The sequence below is a fragment of the Narcine bancroftii genome, chromosome 2 (genome assembly GCF_036971445.1).
Source record: "Narcine bancroftii isolate sNarBan1 chromosome 2, sNarBan1.hap1, whole genome shotgun sequence".
Classification (NCBI taxonomy): domain Eukaryota; kingdom Metazoa; phylum Chordata; class Chondrichthyes; order Torpediniformes; family Narcinidae; genus Narcine; species Narcine bancroftii.
The window spans coordinates 318,974,495-318,985,718 of NC_091470.1; the positions used below are offsets into that span (position 1 = coordinate 318,974,495).

Below are 11,224 nucleotides of genomic sequence, written 5' to 3' on the forward strand. Positions count from 1 at the left end.
TTCTCACCCTTAGTTTCGTATCCATACATTTCCATCACTGGACATGACAATATTAATTTCTATTTACTCTATTGCCACCTTGTTGTTACTTTCCCCCCCACACCCCCCCCCCTTTGTTGTTTGAGGATCTTCCACTCAGTCTCAGCCCCTTAATGGAAGGACTTTAGACTGTGGCTCTCCCCTACAATGCATTCACGTAAGCTGCCCCAGCCTCAATGTGTCCCTCAGCACGTACTCCTGATATCTGGAATGTGTGCCGGTCAGCAGAATTCCTGCACCAAATCTCCATGTGCTGAAAGACCGGCAGGCTTTGGGCAGACCAAAGTGGGACTTTCATTGAGTTGATGGCCTTCTAGCAGTTCTGGTTGTCTGACTCTGTGCGTACCCGGGTACAGCCCATAAATCAAAGAGTCCTCTATCGTGCTGCTGCTGCGGCTGAACCGTGACAAGAATATTGCATCTTTCTCCACACATTCTTAGGAAATCTGCACTCATTAAAGAGGTGGGTGACTGCCTCCACTTAGGAACAACGTGCCTTGTGGTTGCTGCTCTGATTGTACAGGAAAGATCTCACCATGAGAGCTCCTCTCACTACCAGGCAGGCCATGTCCTGATGCTTGTATGTGAATACTGTGATGAGGCATTCTACCAGATGACTTGGATGGTCTGGTCAGGGAACCAACCCACCACATCCATTGAGTTCTCATCTCTCAGTGTCTGCAAGCAGCTCTGTGCTGACCACTGCCTGATGGTCTTGTAGTCAAAGACGTTTGTCTGGAAAAACTTTTCCATGAAGGATAGGTAATGTGGCAAAGTCCAGCTGACTGGGACATTACGCGGCAACAGGGCCAAGCCCATCCTTTACAACACCTGGGACAGTAGAACCTCAGTACATCACAGCACTTGGTGCCGTGCCTAGCTTGATGCAGCCACACATGAAGGCAGTAAAAAGGTGAGGGCCATATTGGGTATGCCCTTTTCCCTGTGGTCTGGCGACTTGTACATGGCAACCTTTCAGTCCCTTTCAATCTTGGATCGCTGTATGAACCAGATGTCTGCAATGCTGGCTGCCAGGGCAATTAGGTAGGGGATGGGCTACACCTGTGGCACATAGAGCAGTGGTTCTCAACCTTTTTCCTTCCATTCATATACCACTTTATTCCCTGTGCCATAGATGTCTGTGATTAGTCAGGGTGGTATGTGGGTGGAAATAATTACGTTTGAAAACCATTGTTTTAATCGTACCTATTTGACTCGTTATGTGCACGGCTTCATAACTCCAAAGGAAATGGGCCAATGACAATTTTTCTCAAGCAAAATATTTCAGTAACAATTAGGCCTAGAGCAGAGATTCCCAACCTTCCCTTCCCATTCACATACCACTTTAAGCAATTCCTTACTAATCACAGAGCACCTATGGCATAGGGATTACTTAAAGTGGTATGTGAGTGGAAAGAAAAAGGTTGAGAACCTCTGGTCTAGAGCCCTTCGATTACCAGGCATTGAGGGGCTTAAATCGACAGGAAGTCCCTCAAACTACAGAGGGAGGCATAACAACGTGAAACCATGGTAGTGGCAATGGTATAAATAGAAATTAAAAAGTAACAATGTACAGTGATGGAAATGTATGGACATGAAACTAGGGGTGGGAAGAGACTTTGAATGGTTTCATTTGCAAAACAATTTTTGTGAATAAAGTCTCTTTTTGTTTTTTAAAAAATAACAGTGAAGAATCAAAAGGTTACAGAAGTAGTTCTGTGATCAACAGCCTGAAAGAAGAGGATGGCTCATTTACATCCTCGCAGCTGAGCGTTCAGAAGATCAGCAGGTCTTTTTATGCCAAGCTGCATGACACTAAGGCTACAGACAGAATGGTCTCCCAAAACTTCCTGTCCTTTAGCACAGAGGTCTTAGAAGACAGCAAGCAGGAGAGTCTGGACCAGCCAGTTACCCTGAGGGATCTGATGAGTCGAGTGAAATGCCCGTAAGTAATAGCTACCAGCTAAGTTGTACACGGCTCTGTGGGACTGGGTGGGCCCACGCTTGCCTGCATTGTATTTACGCCTTGAAGAAGGGCTCAAGTCAAAAGTGCTGGTTACATATCTTTAGCTCCTCTGGACGCTGCAAGACCTGCAGCATTTCTGTGTTTTTACTGCAACAAGACCACCTTACACTTGAGCAGTCTTTTATTTGTCCATAATTTTAAAATTATGGTTACTAACCACTATGTTAAAGGGCAGTATTTGTATTTGAAACCTCATTCATTTTCCAGCCTAATTGCATTCAGATTTATTTGGGGAGAAGGTTCATTGGTCCTCTTCTTAACCATTGGACAGAATGTTTTGTGGTGCTGGAGCTAACTGTTTCACAAAACCCCAAAACATTCCTGTTAGATAAACCATTCCCCCTTGAAATATCCAAGCTGTTGAATAACATTTTCTGTAGTTCCTCCAGTGGGAAGGGCTGTAAAATAAAAGACACACAAATTGAAAATTCGATAGTAAATCATGAAAGTCTATAGGCACTGTGGTTGAAGTAAAAACGCAATGCTGGAGAAACTCAGCAGGTCAAACAGTATGCTTTATAAACCAAAGTTAAAGATACATAACCCTTGATGAAGGGATCCAGCCTGAAATATTGATCATGTATCTTTGTCCTGCTGAGTTTCTCCACATTATGTTTTTACTTGAAAAGTTAAGTAAATGTACACTGCTATACAGTATGAAGTACTGTAGTTATTTATACTAAAGTCTTTACAGAGCAGTTTATTTGTTTCCTTTGACAATATTCATGCTTCATTTGTAATGTCCATCTCTGTAGGCAGCTGCATTTATTCAACATTGGTTTGCTTTTTATATCTGAATTTCAAAATTGGTTGAATGATCACTGTTCCATAATATTACAATTCTTACAGGATATCAGAATCACAGTGACAGCTGGCTGGTAACATCTTCAATTATACAGCCTGATGACTCCCTGTTAAGAGTGCTGGTTCTGTGAACCAAAGACCAAGTTTTACAATCCACAATAATGCAAACTGGCTAAAAACTCACAGTGACAGATGACAGCTCAAATCCTTCAGTCACTCCCATTTTTCATAAACCCACAATTCAAAATACAAAACCATATACAAAACAACGCAATACAAAATCTTTTCAGAGCAGATTTATTTTGCAGATTTTATGCATAATTCTGAAATTGAAATTGTGTGCCAATGCAAAGATTATTCTGAAGACTACTTATACGTTCAGTTTTCCTTCAGAAAGAATTGGCTGCAAAATATGAACTCTTTTCTAATGTCAGGCCCACTATTGATTCATACCTATACCACTCTGCAGCTCCCCCTGCTGTGGGGAAATCCTTTATCTAAAGAAGTTTTAGCGGCAAAGCTTCCTTTCTTTCATCCATAAATGACCACTGCTGTGAATGTTGCAATGAGACAGCAAAACTCAAAATTGAGAAACCCTGACCAGTTAAGATTCCATTCACAAATAGTCTTTATCCGTACTGTCCATGCACTGGAGCACAATGAAGGTAAACTAATGATGATAAAATTATATTAAGTCTGTAGACCCAATAGCTTTACTGCTTGCAGTGATAAGTAGCAGACAGCATTGTGTTGTCAGTGTCACTCAATCGAAGCCTCTTTACGGCAGTTTGCGCTTGTCATTTTATTTGTAACACAGGTGCTCTCCTGAAACTTCTGTGGATTGACTTTCTAATTCTGTTCCAATAGATAACAGTCGAGTGATCCACTTGCCATCAAGGCTTGTGAATAGTTCCATTGTTCTGAAAATACCAAGTCACTGTCAAAGTGGCATTTTTTTAACAGTCAAGGCATGAAGGATCTGATTTCAGAATCTCATACCCTCTGAGATAATTTATCTTAGTCTCACTTCCTGCCCATCTTGATCCTTGGTTCTGCGGGACTGTATCACAACTATGTGCTGAGCTCTTCGGGTCTCGTATAATTGAAGCCTTTTACCTAAACATATTGTTGCCATGGTGATGTGACACTTCAGATTTCAGATTTACAGTATTGACAGAATGCATGACGTCACATACAACCTTGAGATTCTTTTTTTTTCCTTGCAGGTGAAGCAGAATTACCACTTAATTCAAAATGCAAAAAAAAACCTGTACTCAACGTACACATGCAAACAATTAAAGAACTGTAAACTACCTGATTGTGGGATGCAGAGAGAGAGAAAAATCAGTAAATTCCAAAATAGGAGCCCTCAGATTTGTCCCTGATTAAGCTTGTAGTTGAGGAGTCTGGTGGTGGAGGGGTAGCAGCTGTTCCTGAACCTGGTGATGTGAGTCTTGAGGCGCCTGCACCTCTTTCGTGATGGCAACAGTAAGGACAGAGCGTGTGCTGGGTGATGTGGATCCTTGATGATTTTTGCTTCATTGTGGATCAAGAGTGAAGCAAGGCTGCGTTCTCGCACCAACCCTCTTTTCAATCTTCTACAGCATGATGCTGAACCAAGCCATGAAAAACCTCAACAATGAAGACAGTGTTTACATCCGGTACTGCACGGATGGCAGTCTCTTCAATCTGAGGCGCCTGCAAGCTCACACCAAGACACAAGAGCAACTTGTCCGTGAACTACTCTTTGCAGACGATGCCGCTTTAGTTGCCCATTCAGAGCCAGTTCTTCAGTGCTTGACGTCCTGTTTTGCGGAAACTGCCAAAATGTTTGGCCTGGAAGTCAGCCTGAAGAAAACTGAGGTCCTCCATCAGCCAGCTCCCCACCATGACTACCAGCCCCGCCACATCTCCATCGGGCACACAAAACTCAAAACAGTCAACCAGTTTACCTATCTCGGCTGCACCATTTCATCGGATGCAAGGATCGACAACGAGATAGACAACAGACTCGCCAAGGCAAATAGCGCCTTTGGAAGACTACACAAAAGAGTCTGGAAATACAACCAACTGAAAAACCTCACAAAGATAAGCGTATACAGAGCCATTGTCATACCCACACTCCTGTTCGGCTCCGAATCATGGGTCCTCTACCAGCATCACCTACGGCTCCTAGAACGCTTCCACCAGCGTTGTCTCCGCTCCATCCTCAACATTCATTGGAGCGACTTCATCCCTAACATCGAAGTACTCGAGATGGCAGAGGCCGACAGCATCAAATCCACACTGCTGAAGATCCAGCTGCGCTGGGTGGGTCACGTCTCCAGAATGGAGGACCATCGCCTTCCCAAGATCGTGTTATATGGTGAGCTCTCCACTGGCCACCGTGACAGAGGTGCACCAAAGAAGAGGTACAAGGACTGCCTATAGAAATCTCTTGGTGCCTGCCACATTGACCACCGCCAATGGGCTGATATCGCCTCAAACCGTGCATCTTGGCGCCTCACAGTTCGGCGGGCAGCAACCTCCTTTGAAGAAGACCGCAGAGCCCACCTCACTGACAAAAGACAAAGGAGGAAAAACCCAACACCCAACCCCAACCAACAAATTTTCCCCTGCAACTGCTGCAACCATGTCTGCCTGTCCCGCATCGGACTTGTCAGCCACAAACGAGCCTGCAGCTGACGTGGACATTTACCCCTCCATAAATCTTCGACGCGAAGCCAAGCCAAAGAAGGATCAAGAGTGAAGCAAACATGCCCTCTCCTTACAGGCACATACCCCAACAATTATCTATGTCACTTTGCATGTACAAGCAGAGAGTTGTGGAAGTGCAGCACAGTAACAGACCTCTCAGCTCACTAGGTCCAGGCAGACCATATTCCACACATTTAAATTCATCCTATATTTATTTTCCACACAGTCTTATCCTCTCCTGAAGGGAGATAGTAGGGCACTGAGGAGTGTGGTAGAACCAAGGGATTTGGGAATAGAGATACATAATTCCCTGAAAGTGACTTCGTAGGTAGATAGAGTTATAAAGAGAGCTTTTGGATTATTGGCCTTCGTAAATCAAAAAATTGAGTACAGAAACTGGAATGTTATGGTAAAGATGTATAAGACAGTGGTAAGGCCAAATTTGAAGTATTGCATGCAGTTTTGGTTACCTAACTACAGGTAAGATATCAATAAGACTGAAAGAGTGCAGAGAAGATTTATTAGGATGTTCCCTGGACTTCAGGAACTGAGGTACAGGATAGGTTACACAGATTAGGACTTTGTTCCCTGGAGTGTAGAAGAATGAAGGGAGATATGATAGAGATATTTAAAATGATGAGGGGGATAGACATTGTAAATGTGGATAGGCTTTTTCCACTGAGGGTAGGTGAGATACAAACCAGAGGACATGAGCTAAGCGTGAAAGGGAAAAAGTTTAGGGGGGACATGAGAGGGAACTTCTTCACAAAGAGTGTGGAACAAGCTGCCAGCTGAGGTGGAGATTGCGGGCTCAATTTTAATATTTAAGAAGAATTTGGATGGGAAGGCTATGGACTGGGTGCAGGTCTGTGGTACTAGGCAGAAAAATGGTTCAATGCAGATTGGAATTGCCAAATGGGCCTATTTCTGTCCTGTAATATTCTATGGTTCTTAACATTATCGCCTGAGATCAGGAATGGACCCAGTCTCTAGCAGTGTAAGACAGCAGCTCCAGCAGCTGAGACACAGAACTGCCCCGAATTATAGGAAGATACTTTCTTTGTTAAGGTTATCCAACAGTCCAAGCCAGTTTCTGGAGATATCACCATCCCATTCACTGCAGTCCTTTGTTCTGTGCTACACAGCCTTCTCTCAAGTTCCTCGATATGTTTCAGCCAAACTGCTGTCCTACCTCCTCCTAGGAATTTCTGGCACTTAAATGCTTAGTTTTCCTGCCAGCTAAAGCTTCACAATATTGTCAGCAGAATTCCTGTCAAGTTTCATCTGCAATGTTGCCTGTGCTTTGTTATCTACACATTGTAAGCTATACCTGTCTTCACAAGCAGTCTGCTTTAGTCAATACGTTCAAGGTTGCATCTCCTCTCACTCTCCCACACACTTGTACAGTAGCATTGAACTACTATTTGTACAGATGCAAGATTACACTGCTCCAGCAATCATTGGGATTGATTGGATTAAGTGGCTCAAACTGAATAACTGTGTTCTTGAAGGGATGGTGACAAGTGAGGAGAACCAGGATCCACTCATACTCCTGAATTTTCTGATCCCACACCACTTGGAAATTTGGAGGCACCAATAAATCATTACAGCTGGATGAAAGCAATGCAATACTGCAGATGCAGTAAAATCGAGACCTAATGTCACACAAGGTGGTATACACGGAAACAAGTTCTTCAAGTACATATTCATACTAACACCATTCACCATGCCTTCTACATCCTGTCGCTTCAAGTGCCTTCCCAGATACTTCCTAAATGTTCTGAGGAGTTTCTGCCTCCACTGCTCACTTAGGCTGTGTCTTCCAAATTCCAACTACCCTCAGGCTGAAAAGGTTTATCCTCACATCCCTGCTGAATATCTCACCCTTACCCTGAGCAAATGCCCTGCACTGAGGAGAAGCCTGGAAGATGACTCCATAGGAAAGTGCTTGATGGCTGAATGATCTACATAGGCTGTGGGCTGTGTGCCCAAAGGTCTCAAACCAGGCTGTGGGGTGCTGAAGACCATCTTATGAGAGCCAGGTATCGACACTAAAATTCAAGAGGGTGCTGAGGGCAAGAAAGGCTCCTGAAAGCTTCCTGATTGTTTTGGAGGTTGGGATTTGGGTGCTCAGGTTTGACTATGGATTGAACAGGAGGCTGCAGTGGCTGTTGGAGTTCTGGAGGTGAATTCACAGGAATCTGGTGTCTCTGAAGGGACTCTCTTTTGCTTCTCTTTATTCCATTGTTGGAGCTGCCAAGCAATGCTAGTGGTACCTGTACTTGTGCCTCTGTGACAGGCAAAAGTTGATGTATTTTGTGAATGACTACATTTTGTGTGTTAGTACATGGCAATAAAGGAATCTTGAATCTTGAACCTTTTGACATTCTTTGCTTTGAAGTTTGGTTGAGGTTCAGTCACTAATTTCTTTCAAAGTTACAATCAGGACCAAAATGGCAGGAATATATCTTTACCTCCTCTGGACGCTGCGAGACCTGCTGAGTTCCTCCAGCATTTCTGTGTTTTACTACAATCACAGCATCTGCAGACTTTTGTGTTTTACTCCCTGAGATCAAAAGATTTTTGGACATTGGAGAGATTGAAGGATATGGAGTTAGTGCCAGAAAATGAATTTGTTGAATCAAGGAGCAGAATGGTCAACTCCTGCTCCTATTCTCTCTCTCTCTCTCTCTCTCTCTCTCTCTCTCTCTCTCTCTCTCTCTCTCTCTCTCTCTCTCTCCCCCCTTCTCTCTCTCTCTCTCCTTCTCTCTCTCTCTCTGGCCCTGACACATCAGAAAAAATAGGATGAATAATGATAACATCGCAGTAGACCTAGGAGGAGACTGGAAATTCCTACCATGATATGTGGTTTCTTTCAAGATTCTTTGGTCAAATAATCTGATCTTCCCCTGTCTGAGCTTACTGGTCAACCAGCCTTGGAACCCATTCTTCCCTGGGCCATGATCCTCTGCAGACTCTCCTAGCCATTTGCAGAGGCCCAATGCAGAACAAAACCTTTCCAATCGTAAGTGGCAAGACCCAGTTGTCAAAGATTGATCAAACATTCTTAAACTTCTTTGGCAGTCAAATCTATTTTTAAAATATATTAAAAATCACTTAAGTTGTTTAAAAATTAAAAGATAAAAGTGGAAACATAAATACACCAGGGAACAAATAAATCAACCATAAAAATTGAATTGCTCGGTACTTATGCTACACTCGGCAGCAACATTCCATTTCTTCCCATTTAAATGAGCATGCTTGCTGAACTTTAACCTGGCTCAGGTTCAATGGACTGATTCCAGAGCCTAACTGCTAGGAAATATAAGGACTTTTGCCCTCTCCTGCTGGATTCCATGAGGGGTTTTAAGGCAGAATGCAGCTGTCTGCATGGCTTTTAAGTGGAAGATCTGAGCCAATTCTATCATTCATCTGCTAACTGTTCTGTTCGAGCTGAATGACTAATATTAAGAAATCTCTCCAGTTACTGACAAAAAACTTTGTGAATATAAATTTACAGCACCTAGGCCCATAGGCCCAGTGGCCCTTTTAAATTATTATTTAACTGTAATAAATAGAAGCAGGTTCAGTCATGTAGACCCTTGAGACCACTCCTCCATTCAAACAGATCACAAATAATCATTCCATCTACTCCTTCTGGATCAGCTTACTATGAAGACCCTTGTCAAATGTTTTACTCAATTCCATGTAGACAATATCCCTACCTTCATCATCCACCCTTGTCACTTCCTCAAAAAAATCAATCAAGATTGTAACACATGACCTGCCCAAGCAAAGCCATGCTGACTGTAAATTGACCTTGACTTTCTAAAGGTGCATGATTTCTATCTTTAATATCCTCTCCTGCATCTTACCAAATACTGATGTTATAATTTCCTGGATTATTCCTATTTCCCTTCTTGAACAAAGGAACAACATTGGCTAATCTTTTGTCATCCAGGACTTCACCGGTTGCTAGTGAAGATACAAAGACCTTCCTCAAGGTCCAAGCAATCTCCTTTTTTGCTCTTTTAATGACCTGGGATATATCCTATCAGGTCCTGGCGATTTATCCTCCCCTTTAAGATGTTCAAAACTCCAAGCTCCTCCTCTTTCTTGATCTTAAAATGTCCTTACACATTAGTAGCTTTCACGTTGCGCTCCCTAACACTACCCATGTCTTTATCCTTAGTAAATAATTATGCAAAGCATTTATTTACAAACTTGCCAACTTGCTTTGACTCCTTGAGAGATCTGTCCTCTCCCAAGTTATCCTCTAGGTTTTAACGCAAGTATAAAATACTTTGGGATTACTTGGTGTTTCATGAATTTTAGCATGAATTTGAAACATGGACGATGAGTTTTCTCTAGCAAGTTGAATAACTTCACTTTTTAGACTTAAAATTTCCAATAATATACTCTACATGATGACTTTTTCAACTCATTTATCAACTTTTGCCAGCACATATTATTCTCCCACAGCTCACTTTCCCACTTAGCTTCATATCAACAAATTAGTATATCTTAACTCTGTCTTTTCATCTGTCATTAATTGAATAGCTGTGGGCATTGCACTGATCACTATGGCAACTCACTACCAACATGAAATTGAGGAATTTATTTTTCATCTCTGTTTTATATCTTTTGATCAGTCCTCACTCGATGTCATTAAGTTACCCCAAAAATGTGTACAAATGCTGCATACAATACTTAATCAAATTGCTTTTGTAAATCCAAAAATATTATATCTATTAGTCCTATTTGCATATGCAGCCAGTTATGTAATTGAAAACCTATTAGTTTGTGAACAACAAAACTCATTAGCCACTTGATGACTTTTCTGTGACATTAAAGTTATTAGAAGGGGATTTGAACTGGGAGTGTAATCAACATCCAATGCTGCCCCTCATTTCCTATTGGTACTTCAAGGTAAAATCAAAAGTTTTTACAAGTTTTCACTTCTACAAATGCCAAACTTTACCTTTCAGATGGTTGGCATGAAATAAATAGTCGAGTTAGAGAGAGATATCACAGGCAGAAGCAATTAGTGCTGTAACAGTATAACTGCAGGGTTATTGATCACAAGACCACTTTTGACTACCTCATGAGTATGACTCAATGTAGTCATCCACAAACCGAGCCTGTTTTCTTTATGCGCCTCAACATGAGAAAGCATTCATATGTGCTTGTTTTTTTCTTGTTCTTCATGTTACAGACCCATGAGAACAGCTAACTGGAGCCTTGACAATGAGCCTCCCTCACTTGTCCTGCAGGTATGTTATGTAGGACTAGATGTTAATATCCCTTATTGCACTCCTGAGACTTGCTGCCTAGACTCTGCAGGGTAGCCAAGTGAGTGGTGGCATCTTCTGGTTTACCAAGTGGGCACCCTCCTTCCTCAGTGTTTCACTGATAGACCCACAACTCCTCCAGAGGGTTCAGCAGTGAATCCTGGCGTCCCGGGCTCACCCCCTAGATGCCATTCACTCACTTGGGTGCCCAGGTGGAATCCTTTCTCCTCACCCAGAGCCACAGATTACCCTTCTGAGCAGCTCTGGAGAGATATTTGACTGCTTGTCTGTGTGTCATTCCTCGCACTCCCAACTCCCGGAGTAGCTTTGATGTCGATCTGGTTACAAATCCTCTGCAGCCTACTTC

General features: G+C 42.6%; 1 long non-coding RNA gene across 1 annotated transcript; it reads right to left on the minus strand.

The window, feature by feature from the left end:
* Positions 1-2,264: 2,264 nt before the first annotated feature.
* LOC138752764 (uncharacterized) lies at positions 2,265-3,975 on the minus strand. Its single transcript, XR_011350904.1, has 2 exons — positions 3,869-3,975; positions 2,265-2,463 (listed from the first exon to the last, which is right to left on the minus strand). It is a non-coding gene; the product is annotated as an uncharacterized lncRNA (long non-coding RNA).
* Positions 3,976-11,224: the final 7,249 nt, after the last annotated feature.